Source organism: Budorcas taxicolor, chromosome 5 (assembly GCF_023091745.1).
Source record: "Budorcas taxicolor isolate Tak-1 chromosome 5, Takin1.1, whole genome shotgun sequence".
In the NCBI taxonomy this organism is placed as follows: Eukaryota; Metazoa; Chordata; class Mammalia; order Artiodactyla; family Bovidae; genus Budorcas; species Budorcas taxicolor.
In genome coordinates, this window is record NC_068914.1 from 144,622,879 (window position 1) to 144,636,343 (window position 13,465).

A 13,465-nucleotide genomic window follows, 5' to 3' on the forward strand; every position below is an offset into this window, starting at 1 on the left:
ACTTCCTTTTTGTTGCTGTTTACTCTCAGCCCATTTCAGGCCCCTGGTGTTCTAGTTTTCCTCCCTTGGTCCACCCCAGAAAAAGATTTGAAAACATTTCACTCTTTATGGTATTAACATTATTCTTTTCCTGGTGAACACAAATGACAACCTTCTTAAGCAAGGAACCTCTATTCTATTCTGATGAAAAAAAGTTATTTGAGGGAATTCTTGGGGGTCCATTTCCACTGCCAAGGCCCGGGGTTCAATCCCTGGTGGACAACTAAGATCTTGCAAGCCTTGCTGCGTGGCCAAAAAAAAAAAAAATTATTTGAATTGAAACAGTGGATATTTAGTGTTGGAAATAAATGATTTGGTAAAAGTAAAATTAGGCTTCCCAGGTGGTTCAGTGGCAAAAAATCTGCCTGCCAATGAAGGAGACATGGGTTCAATCCCTGGGTCAGAAAGATCCTCTGGAAAAGGAAATGGCAACCCACTTCAATATTCGTGCCTGAAAAATTCCATCGACAAGAGGAGAATGGCAGGTTACAGTCCATGGTGTTGCAAAGAGTTGGAAATGACTGAGCATGCCTGCAAAAGTATCATTAGGCAGTGATGATTATCTCTTCCTGGCACCTTGAACAGATAGACTCAGCTGCCTGTACACCTCATCTTAAAAAAAAAAAAAAAAATGCTTTCTTCTTGTCTTCTCTTCCAAAATTGCTCTGAACCTAACTTTACCCCATCATTTCATGCATGTGACTGAAGTAAATTCTCTTTCTTCTTTGAATGAAGAAGTTTTGGAGATTCAAATGTGCACTCTACTCTCTAAAAAGAGCTCCTTGCACACTTTCTCTGAGTATTCATTTGACTCATGGTGCAAAAAGCTGTCTCCCCACTTCTGGACCTTTCTTTTGATGTCCCCGAGCAGTATGTGTTACCAGCCACAAACTCCTCCCCCTCCACAATGCCTGGCGCTCATGGTGAAAGTTGATGTTTACACCTGATCAGAAGGTGCAAGCAACTTTGCTTCCTTCTGTACAGAAGCAGCTGGAACACACTGAAAAGACACAGCTGAATAGAAAGAGAAGTTGGAAGAGTACCAGAGAAGGGGGAGAAGGGGATGGCAGAGTGTCAAGAGATTGACATCAAAGAAGGGGAACCCAGAGGCTAGAAGGTGAAAATTCACAAATCTGTCTGGGAGAAGTGTGGTGGAGGACCTGAGTTCCATACCAACCCATCTGGAACCTTACAGGGTAGAGTGAACATTGGGGAGGCAAACTCTGGGAGACAAAGATTTGGTTAAAAACACAACACTCCAGAGCTTCCCTAGTGGCTCAGTGGCAAAGAATCCACCTGCCCGTGTGGGAGATATGAGTTCAATCCCTGATCTGGGAAGATCCCACATGCCACGAGGTCACTAAGCCTGTGTACCACAGCTACTCAGACTGTACTCTTGAGCCCGTACTCTGCAACAAGAGAAGCCACCGAAACGAGATGCCCATGCATGGCAGCCAGAGAGCAGCCTCCATTCACTGCAACCAGAGAAAAGCCCATGCGGCAACAAGACCCAGCAGAGCCATTAACTAATTAAAAAATACAACATTCTAATAAAAATTGAAATCCCTGTGTGTCTTAGCACTTTTCACTAACCAAACACTAGCGAAAGTGACTTGACTTTCTCTGTGGTAGAGAGAGAAACAGGTGGTCGCAGTTTGTTTTTTTTTCTAAAAACCAGTCAACCAAAGCCAGAAGTGGCGGTCAGACGATAACTTCTGGGCAGAACCTAAGATGGAAAAGCAAATGTTGTTTATATAAATAGAAATGTAGAGCGTGTACCATAGCTTCCTGTTGACAAAATGAGCTTCGCTTCACCTCAAACCTTCAATGGTTTTAAAAATAACTGATACTGGGGTTTTTTTTTCCTTTCAATTTGTCCAATCACTTTCAGTAAGATTCTAGCTTTTTCTTAACCCACAGGTTCTAAGTTCATTTCTCCGTCTCCAGCTTTCTTCTCATTCATTCTCTTTTCCTTTCTGCATGTGTTTAGCCAGCCACATATCTATACTGTGGAGCTTTTGGGAGTACCTTACCACAGTTCTGTACCAATCCGTAAGGGCTGAACTCAGGATAATCTCATAAATGTATGTGAGATTCACCTCCTCCCCTAACCGCTATAAAAAGCAGTAGGGGACTTCCCTGGTGATCCAGTGGCTGAGAATCCTCTGCCAGTGTAGAGGTTTGATCCCTGATCAGGGAAAATCTCACATGCGGTGGAGCGTCTAAGCCCCTGCGCTGCACCCACTGAGTCCCTGCACCTAAAACTCATGCTCTTCAACAGGAGAAGCCACCGCAATGAGAAGCCTGAGCACAACTAGGGAGTAGACCCCACTCGCTGCAATGAGGGAAGCCCATGCCCAGCAACGAAGACCCGGTCCAGCCAAAACAGAAATTTTAATTAAAAAAAAAAAATACTGATAGGCTTTGAGCAGGTACAGGTCAATATTTTAAAGGAAAATGGGATTGGTGAGCATTGAGGTATCAACCCTGTCATTGAATGTTTTTCTAATATTTTGTCCTTTCCCAAAAGGTCAAACACAGAGCTACAATGAAGTAGTGAGAACTGTACAGAAACATCATTCTTGAAAATGGGTGAAATTCTGAGGGGGAAAGGAAACTAAAATAATGTAAATACAAACAAGCCTATGAAAGTGTGTAATATGAACATTAAAACCGAAGTGCTAAAAATAAAAATTACTTCAAAAATGTTCATATTAAATATACATGACAGCTCCTTAACTGGCTACTGAGAGAAACCTAGTGTTTGTTGGAAGGTGAGCTAAAATCTTATATTTACAGTTCATAGGAATTGCAGTATGTTCTAATGACAAGAATAATTTCTGTGCTTCCCTGGTGGCTCAGTGGTAAAGAATCCACCTGCCAATGTAGGAGACGTGGGTTCCCTGCTGCAGGAAGATCCCACACGCCTCAGAGGAACTAAGCGGTGCCCTACAACTACTGAGTCTGCACTCCAGAGCCCACGAGCCACAACCACTGGGCCCACGGGCTGCAACTAAAAGCCCGCATGCCCTAGAGCCTGCAAATTGCAACTGGGGAGTAGATCCTACCAGCCTCACTAGAAAAAAGCCCAAGCAGTAACAAAGACCCAGCAGAGCCAAAAAATAGGCAAATAAATAAAATTACAAAAAAAAATTATAATTTCTCTCTTGCCATGTAACAAACTAAAAAAATATACCATCCGAACACAGAGCATCTAAAATCTAAACCAGTGTGGTTCTAGGCATAATGAAATGTGTGTTTGTATCATCCTATTTGTCTAAATGGCATAGAAGAATTGATACTGGTTTGGGGGCAAGTCCTGATGTCACACTCACCTTGTGTGATCCTAAGGTAATCACCTGTTATAACTGTAAATTGATCACAATACATCTGCCTTAGGAGTGGTTCTGAGGATTAACAAGGTCAGGTATTCAAAGGTTTTTTTGCCTGTAAGACTACTATTTAATAAAAGTAAGGGACTTTTTTCCTAGTTAAGCCATTTGGTTTCTCCCTAACTGTCCTTGAGGAGGTTAACTTTCTTCTTTCCCTTGTGACAAAATGAGGTGTGTGTGTGTATATGTGTGCATTAGTGGCTCAGTTGTGTTTGACTCTGTGACACCATGGACTGTAGCTCACCAGGCCCCTCTGTCCATGGGATTCTCCAGGCAAGAATACTGGAGTGGGTTGCCACGCCCTCCCACAGGGGATCTTCCTGACCCAACGACTGAACCCAGATCTCCTGCATGGCAGGTGGATTCTTTACTATCTCAGCCACCAGGGGAGGCCAAAGTGAAATGACCCTCACAGAGTGGCCTTTGCCTGGAGAGGTATGGAAACCTGCCAAGGGTGTACAATGCCACAAATGCTAGTTTCTCTACAGTTTGACCTTCCGAACTTAAATTTTATTTTTTCAGCATCCAAAATCTTCTTTTGGGCAGAGCAGAGTCTTTTTTGCAGTAGCACCTGGCAGGTCAGCCTCTGATGCTCAAACTTGCAGGATTGGAGGGCAGGTAGGATGGGTGGGGTTGTGTGGCATTCCCAAGCACTGGACAGCTAGACACCTTGCAACCCTTGCAAGCACCAGAGGACAGGACAGAGCCACAGCCCATAAGGGAGTCCAGAGCCAAATGGGCAAAAATAAGGCCAGATCTCACCTCTGGCCTTGGGAATGCAGCCCTTGCCGTGATTGTGCCCAGGCAGTGCACACCTGCAGTGTGGGCAGGTGTGCACCATCAGTTTGGCGGTTATTCCTGGAGACGTGCATCACGCAGTGTAACCCCCATAACCACAACTGTCTTGTCTTCTCAGCCAGGAAGCTTTATCTTCCCGACCATCCACAAAAGAAAGGGAAAGCTTCGGCTGGTTGGGGCAAGTCATGAACAGCCTCTTCAGCACAACTTGGCTGAAGATGGAGTCGGTTCTCTGGCCAAAAATTTGTACAGCTTGACCAACACCCTTGGGAGATGTCCTGGCCCTGGGCTCCCTGTGCTGAACTTTTGGGAAGAAGTCCACTTATTGATGGAGCCTACTGCTTGGCTAGGGGTGTGTGTGTTTGTTTGTCTGAACAAACATTGTTTCATTTTGAGTGTGACCCTTTGAGATGGACAGCAGAGGGATCATTATTCCTCTTTTTCAGATAGGGAACAAGGTTTAGAAAAGTGAAGGGACCCATCTACTTACTGGATAAAGTATGGCACAACCATGCCTGAACTAAGTTCTAAACCTTAGGTTAATGTTAATGTTCACTCAGTTGCCAAAGGAAAACTCAGAAACGTCTTGTTTAGAAATCACAAGTAATTTCCTTGGTTGCTGAAGAAGGTTTGTGAGCGAATTTCCTTGGTTGCTGAAGAAGGTTTGTGAGCGAATCTAGACAACCCCTGGTGTCACACACCACATGCACTTCCCAGGAACCGCGCCTCTCTGGAATTCTGTGGGGACAGCCAGGGGTTGTGAACCATGAACCTGGTTAGAAGGAAGAACATGAGAAAAGCCCAAGATGGCCATGCTTTTCCTCTTATCAGAAGGAGGAAGCACCAGTTTGTTGGCTGATTAGTCAACAGTTTTAATCATGGTTTCTTTGGGCGATAGAGAAAGTGATTCTGAGCACAAACTCTGCAGCTCGCCCTCATGGCGGCCAATCCTGACTCCACCAAGTAGATGAGTCATGTGGGTTACTCAGCTTGTTTCTACTTTCACCTGCTGCCATGGCAGGTGTTTTCTTGTTTTCTTTCCAGGTTTGATTTTTGATCAAAGATAAAGCAGAGCTTTCATTTATACCACAGACTGTTTTCTCTTGTTCAGGGGCAGAGAGATGCTTAGTTTTGTACAGCCTGGCCACAGCCTTTAATTCCCTGCAAGTACCCATTCTGGGCACCTGAATATCCCACTCCTGTTCTTTACTCTCCTCTGTTCCAGGAAATGTATCACCTTTGCCTCTCTTACTTATGGGCTTTCTCCTCTGTTTACACATACTGACAGCTGAGAGAATACCCATCATTCCCATGTTTTCTCCAGCTCTTCAGATCCTTTTCTCTGAATTAATGAGGATTTTTAAATTTGTTATTTACGTGAAATCCACATAAATAAAAATAAAGTATAGAATTCAGACTTCCCTGGTGGTCCAGTGGGTAAGAATCTGTCTGCCAATGCAGGATAACATGAGTTTGATCCCTGGTCTGGGAAGATTCCGCTTCCCTGCAACTACTGAATCCGCAGTCTAGAGCCTGTGCTCCACAACAAGAAATGCCACTGCAGTGAGAAGCCCACACATCACAAACAGAGAGTAGTATCCTCCGTTCTCCCCAATTAAGAGAAAGCCCGAGAGCAGCAAAGAAGACCCAGCACAGCCATAAGTTATTAATTTAAAAATATACAATTCAATTACATTTAGTGCATATATTGTTGTTCAGCTACCACCTCTATCTACTTCCCAAAAGTTTTTATCACCCCAAAAAGAAAATCCTAAACCATTAATCATTCATGACCTTTCCCCGCTGCCTCAAGCACCTGAGTAACCACCAATCTGTCTACTGCCTCCTTGGATTTATCTATTCTGGATATTTCATATAAATGGAATCATACACTATGTGGTATTTTGTGTCTGCCATCATCAGGTTTTAAGGTGATCGTACGGGACATAAATGACTCACAGGAGCAACTTCTACTTCTCTTTATGCTGTAGCAGTACCTCCGGTAAGGAACCTGTGGAGGGAGGTCTAAAGTAGCCAGGACAGGGACTTCCCTGGTGGTCCAGTGGTTAAGAATCCACTTGGCAATGCAGGGGATGTGGGTTCAATCCCGGGTCTGGGAACTAAGATCTCACATGCCATTTGGCGCAACCAGAAGATAAAAATTAAAAATAATGAAATAAAGCAATCAGTAACCAGGACATTTGGGTAGCAGAACCATGTTCAATGTCAGCAAAGTGCTGAGTGCACTGAATGACTTTCTAGCTATGCCGAGTTGACAATTCCTGCCTTCTGTAACAAAGTGAAGACCCCTTGATGGTATATTTAGTCCACGTGAGGATGGGTTGGGGGAGAGGAAAAACAAGGAAGTCTTGAAGGAGGAGGAAACCCAGTTCACACACTAAGGAATCTGGGGCTGTTGATGTCAAATGCTTCTCAACTTCCTAAGATCCTGAAATTAGTTAAATCAAGAAGCAGTGTGATCTAATGAGTAGTGATGGAATGACTATTGTAAGGCAATGATCACTACAGACCCTCAAAAAAGGTGAGAACTGAGGAGGAAGAATGTGCCAATATGATGCCAGGACTTCCTAAAGAGAGGATGATCTGATACCAACGACTGTTGGTGAGTAATCAGAAAGAGCAGAGAATAGCGATCCTACAAGGAACATTTAATCTGCTATCCTTGCTTCAGGACCTATCCCTCACTCATTTTAGAGCTATTTTTAATCAAATTTACCTCTACCAGTCAATGAAATCACATCATTCTTTATACTGCATCACTGAGCAAAGAAATAATATGGAATTTGGTTTTCCAAGTGCCCACAAAGAGAAAGAAAGACCTGTACGTTATCTGAAGCATTTCTCATTTCCCCTGGCATTTCAATTGTTTATTAAGCAAACACACACACACACACAGACACAAAATTTTCAGAAGTACATAAAGTCACACAATCATAAAATTTTAGAGCTGGGGAAGACCTTGAAGGTCTTCTAGGCCAATGAAAACTAACCACCTGCTTGGAATTAACGGGTGTTTGTCAAAAAGGCAGAGTACTGGGCTGTACTCCAGAATGACTCCAAAATCTGTAGGAATTAAACACTGGAATGTGCAATTTTATACACTTACTCAAACCTCAGAGTATGAGAACCTCAAAATTACACACATTTTATTACTTTAAAAAAGTATTTTATTACTATCAGAAAACTTTGAACCATGGGAGCAGATTACTTTGATGATCATAATTTATATTTTTAAGGCATCTGATCTTCTTAATACTTTCAGCTGCTATAAGATACTACTTTAGCACAACAGTTGTTGTTTATAGAATACCTTCCGTGCACTAGACCACATACAGAACCACGTATTTAAATTACTTTTAACAAGGGCTTTCCTGGTGGCTCAGTGATAAAGAATCCACCTGCCAGTGCAGGAGACATGGGTTTGATCCCTGGTCCGGGAAGATCCCGCATGCTGCAAAGGAACTAAGCCCACGGGCCACAACTATTGAGCCTGTGCTCTAGAGTCCAGGAGCCACAACTACTGAGTCCACGCACCTAGAGCTGGGGCTCCGTGCTCCACAAAAGAGAAGCCACTGCAACAAGAAGCCGTCTCACCGCAACTAGAGAGCAGCCCCTGCTTGCCACAACTAGAGAGAGACTGCAGCAACAAAGACCCGGTACAGTCAACAATAAATAAATTATTCTTAAAAATTACTTTTAACAGTCTTAAGCATTTCAACTCTTTGGCCCTCAATGTTCACATCTGAAAATTGGGATAATAGTTTCTACCTCTTTGACTTAAATGAGATCATATGTGCAACTTGCTTACACAGAGCCTATCATAAAGTGCACAAAAATGGTTAGTTATTATTACTGTTATTTATTCACATTTTATACATGGGGAAAGTAGAACATATGGCAGCAGGCAACCCACAAAGACAGTTCACTAAGAAATGATGGAAACAGAACTCAAGTCTTCCTGTCTTTGATTACAAAAACCTAACTTTTCACTCTCTCTTGTATATGCGTGATCAATGAAGCTTTGGTTAATGTTCCTATCAAAAATAACTCTTTTTTTAGACCTTTGGCCAGCCCCAGGCTTTTGATGAATGCTTCTGTGTTCTTTCAACCTCAGTAAGTTCTGGGCAGCTGCACAGCAGAGGCTGAGTGAGTAATTCCTGTATATGTCCCTCAACTTCTTCAGACCCCAGAGAAATTCAGTAACATGGCTGGCAGTAAAGTGAGAAAAACAAAAGTTGGGAAATGCAGAAGTTGAAGCACTCCAAGACCACACTTTAACCCACGCAGAAACCTTTTTGGGTTCTTTTCAAAAACAACAAAGTATCATATTGAACAATCTACCTGGTGTCCAAAAATAGTGGTCTAGGGAGTCATTGTCTGAGCATCTCATCTCTCAGACACAGGAATGTGTACCCTGGAGAACTACCAGGGGGACTTCTGGCCATAACGAAACCCCAGCTTGTGTTTCTCATGAAAGTCCAGTTGGTGGTGAAGCCCAGATGTCCAAGACAACTCAGCCACCAGAGGCACAATTTCCAAGTCATGTTGTTTCTGTTAAAAATAACCTAGCCAGGTAGTCCTGTGGTTTCTAACTTTTCAAAAGAAGTTGGTGAGGGAAGAGGGTAGTTAGTAAGGAAAATAACTTTTAAAAATACCTGAAGGAAACCCCATTTTTAAAAAATCTCACTAACTCCAAATCTCCAGGAATGAAAAATGCTACTGTCATGATAAGAGATGTACTTTTTTTTCTCCTTTAACAGAAGAAAGGTGAGCAGGTACTATAACTTTCTGAGAAATGAGGTTATTTTCTAATGCTAGATGAGTCAGGCTTCTTAAATAATTTTTACAGCCATTATGCAAGCTATTTAACTCTCCATTTTGTTAGAAAGCTTTTCTTAAGAAGCTTATATGAATATGAATGACATCTCATTTTTTTAAGAGAAAAATTGAACTTGTTTTTTTAAAGCACAAAAACCCTACATACTAAAATTGCACACATCAAGTATTGGTCCAATCTTATATCACTCTATTTACAATTAAACAGCACCATGGTTTTCTCAACTAGGTTAGTTAAACATGCCCAGAAAATTGTTATTCAAAGTATATGTTCCTTTAAAATAAAATTAACTCTTTAACTGAGCTCAATCCTCAACAAACAAAAGAACCTTTACCTTTACCATAGATAATTATATCACTGAATTTACTTAAGAAAAATAGATTTGAACATTTTTTTTCTCCAGTTGACAAACTTTGAGATATGCTGCTGTTTAATGTGGCACACAAATTAAGAAATGTTTTGATAACAGGGGCATTATACTGAAATACCCTCACATACCTCCACCTCCACACATAAAAATATTCCTTTGGAATCAATGCTGCTGTCTCCTCTTGAATTTGACATTTCATTTTTATCTGTCATCATTGTTTTCTTTTAAGCCATCACTCATATCAGAATAAGCTATCATTGTGGCTAAAACATATGAAGCACATGTTGAAGCTCTGTGTTTGCTCATGTTCTTTCTGCCAACTTGGAGAGAGGATGAGAAATTTTATCAGACATATTCATGTATTCCAGATACTAAGCTTTCACACTCACACAGTAAAGCTAAGCAGATCCTTGGAATGACTTTGTGAAGAATTCTTTCCCAATGTTATGTGCTTCATAAGCGAAAGGTACAGACCCAGGGCCCAAGATTTCAGACTATCCCCAGAAATTCTCTGCTTTGTATGTTTTTCCCCCCCTTTTTTGGCCACAAAGCATGTGAGATCCTAGTTCCCCAACCAGGGATTGAGCCCATGCTCTCTGCATTGGAAGGGTGGAACCACTGGGCCACCAGGGAAGTCCATCTGCTCTGTACTCTATTAAAATTCTATCTGTTCATCAGAATCTTGATTGAGAACTCAATCTAGGGAGTTAGCTGGCAGTCCAATGGTTAGGACTTGGCATTTTCACTGCCAAGGTCCCAGGTTCAATCCCTGGTCAAGGAACTAAGATCCCACAAGTCAAATCACTTGGCCAAAAGAGAAAAAAAAAAAAAAGAAATCAGTCTATTGTGAAGCAATAGATTATGAATTCTTTTCTTCCTCTGACTTCATCGTACTAAGTGGGCAATGGTATCCTGTTACTAGGATTAAATAAGAGGTGAAGAGACCACTGTGTGGGATGCTTTATCAAGAATTCTCTGCAGAGAATCATGGAATCGTTGTTCCTCAATGTGTTTTTCCCATTAAACTAAAAGAAGTAAAATTAAGAGGCTGAGCATCTTAAACCAGCCACACGTTGGGCTGAAATGTCTTTGTAATCTATATTTTTTCTCTAATGTTAACACGATGCTCTATTTACTTGTGGGCCTGCCAGATGTTGACTTACCCTCCATGCGTGCATGATAAGTTGATTCAGTCGTGTCTGACTCTTTGTGATCCCATGGACTGTAGCCCGCCAGGCTCCTCTGTCCACGAGGATTCTCCAGGCAGGAATCCTGGAGTGGGTTGCCGTGCCCTCCTCCAGGGGATCTCTTTGACCCAGGGATCAAATCTGTGTCTCCTGCATTGGCAGGTAGATTCTTTACCACTGAGTCACCAGGGAAGCCCTCTATTGCCATGTACTCATATTTAGGTGTGAAGATATGCGTATCCAATGAAGATATGTGCGTCCAATTTTTAGAAGCACAAGGCAGTCGTCCCTTCAACTTTGGGATGCAGTGATTCTTTCATTTTTATTTCAAGTCTTTTATTGACATTTAATTCTTTTATATTGTCATTTAAGATCACCTATTTTAAAGCTTGAAAGATAAGTTTCTTGAACTATAATATGCATCATTGTTCCCCTTCAAAGCTCAGCCTTATGCTTTCTCATAATAAGACTTCAATAAGTATTAAATGAATGAATTTCAGTTTTCAAAGATGTTGTTTATAAATTACTTATAAAAGCACTTTTTGAATTATCTCCAAAGGGGTAAAACATTAAAACAAACACAACAGATTTTTTTCCTCTCCCACAACCTTCATTTTCAAGTACTGAATTTGTGTATGTTGGAGAGAATCTTCTTTATGCAATCTCTACACTGAAAAGTAAGATTTTCAAAACAAGAGACAGTATATAAGAATGTACATTGAATTGTACATTATTAGATTCTACCGATGCTTTGATGTTTTTGTTGTTCAGTTGCTCAATCAAATCTAATTTATGAAATAGAATTAAATATCCACAGATAATTCTAGTGGAGGTGATGGAATTCCAGTTGCGCTATTTCAAATCCTAAAACATGATGCTGTGAAAGTGCTGCACTCCATATGCCAGCAAATTTGGAAAACTCAGCAGTGGCCACAGGACTGGAAAAGGTCAGTTTTCATTCCAATCCAAAAGAAACACAATGCAAAGAATGCTCAAACTACCGCACAGTTGCACTCATCTCACAGGCTAGTAAAGTAATGCTCAAAATTCTCCAAGCCAGGCATCAACAGTACGTTAACCGTGAATTTCCAGATGTTCAAGCTGGTTTTAGAAAAGGCAGAGGAACCGATTGATGCTGAAGCTGAATACTTTGGCCACCTGATGGGAATAACTGACTCACTGGAAAGGACCCTGATGCTGGGAATGATCGAAGGTGGAAGAAGAAGGGGACGACAGAAGATAAGGTGGTTGGATGGCATCACAGACTCAATGGACATGAGTTTGAGTAAACTCCGGGAGTTGGTGATGGACAGGGAAGCCTGGCATGCTGCAGTTAATGGGGTCGCAAAGAGCCGGACATGACTGAGCAACTGAACTGAACTGAACAGATAATTCTGCTTCTGGATGAATGGACTTAACTGTCACCTTTTTTTTTCTTTCTTATTTTGGCCAAGCCGTGAGGCATGCCTAGTTCCCTGACCAGGGATCGAACCTATGCCCCCTGAACTGGGAGTATGAAGTCTTAAGCACTGGACCACCAGGGAATTCCCAAATTTTTAAATTTTATATTTATTTTTTTGCCACAACTGGTGGCGTGTGGGATCTTAGTTCCCTGACCAGAGGTGGAACTCTGGTCCATGGCAGTGAAAGGCCATGTCATAATCAGGGGACCACCATGATTGCCATCTTTCTCTGTTCTTTCCCACAAGGCCTGGTCTTGTGTGCTTCCCAAAACACAGTGTTTTATTTCTCTTTGCTGCTTAGCTGAGACTCATGTCCCATTATTGAACTGAGAGGTGGGGAAACATTCTGGCGAAAAATGGCCACCAGAGACTCTTTCAACAAAACAAAGAGCTCCAAAATCCACGCTTCAGTTAGATTTAGATTTAATTACTTGCTAGACCAACTGTCTACACTTTTATGTGGAAGAGAAATCATATCTTGCACAAGCAATTTATTGAGTCTGTCTGACATACACAGCCAAACCCAATTCTAACAACACAGTCAATATGGGGGGTAGAGGGGGAGACTCTTCTCTGCAGCTCTGATGAAGATTTCTAAACGGATATGGTCAATCTGACTAAGATCTGCAAGGTTGATTTTACCAGCAAGATAGCATTGCGTGAGCTTTTAAGGCAGATCATAAAAAAGAATGAAATTCTGATGCATGCTCTAAGATGGATCAATCTTGAAAACATGAAAAGTGAAATAAGGCAGACACAAAAGGACAAAGATTGTATGTTTCCACTTACGAGTGTCTACAACAGTCATATCCATATAAGATTACCAGGGATGGCCAGGGGGAATGGTGAGTTACTGTTTAATGATTATGGGTTTTTTGGGGGGGTCGTGAAAAAGGTTTTTGATGGCTGCACTTTGTGAATGTAGTTAATACCACTGAATTGTGCTTTTTAAAATAGTTAGAGGGACTTCCCTGGGGTCCAGTGATTAAGACTCCATGTTTCCACTGCAGAAGGTACAGGTTCAATCCCTGGTCAGGGAACTAAGATCTCACATAATCTGCAGTGCAGCCAAAGGGGGGGGAAAAGGGTTAGAATCCCAGAAACCAAACCAAAATGAAACAGAAACAAAGCAGGTGCGTCAGCAGCCAATCTGTTTTCCTCTTTCCGGCTGGAACAGAAGGGCATAATTTGAAGAGAGAGAATATACAAAAGGAGCTCATACAGTATTGCCAGATCACGTCAAGTTCCCACCATCAGTATCAGGAATTGAGCTTCCCCCTGGGGTGAGTTGGGAAATTTTTTTCTAATTTTCAGATTTTGTGATGTTACCATCTCTGAGAATTAATATTTAAACTTCC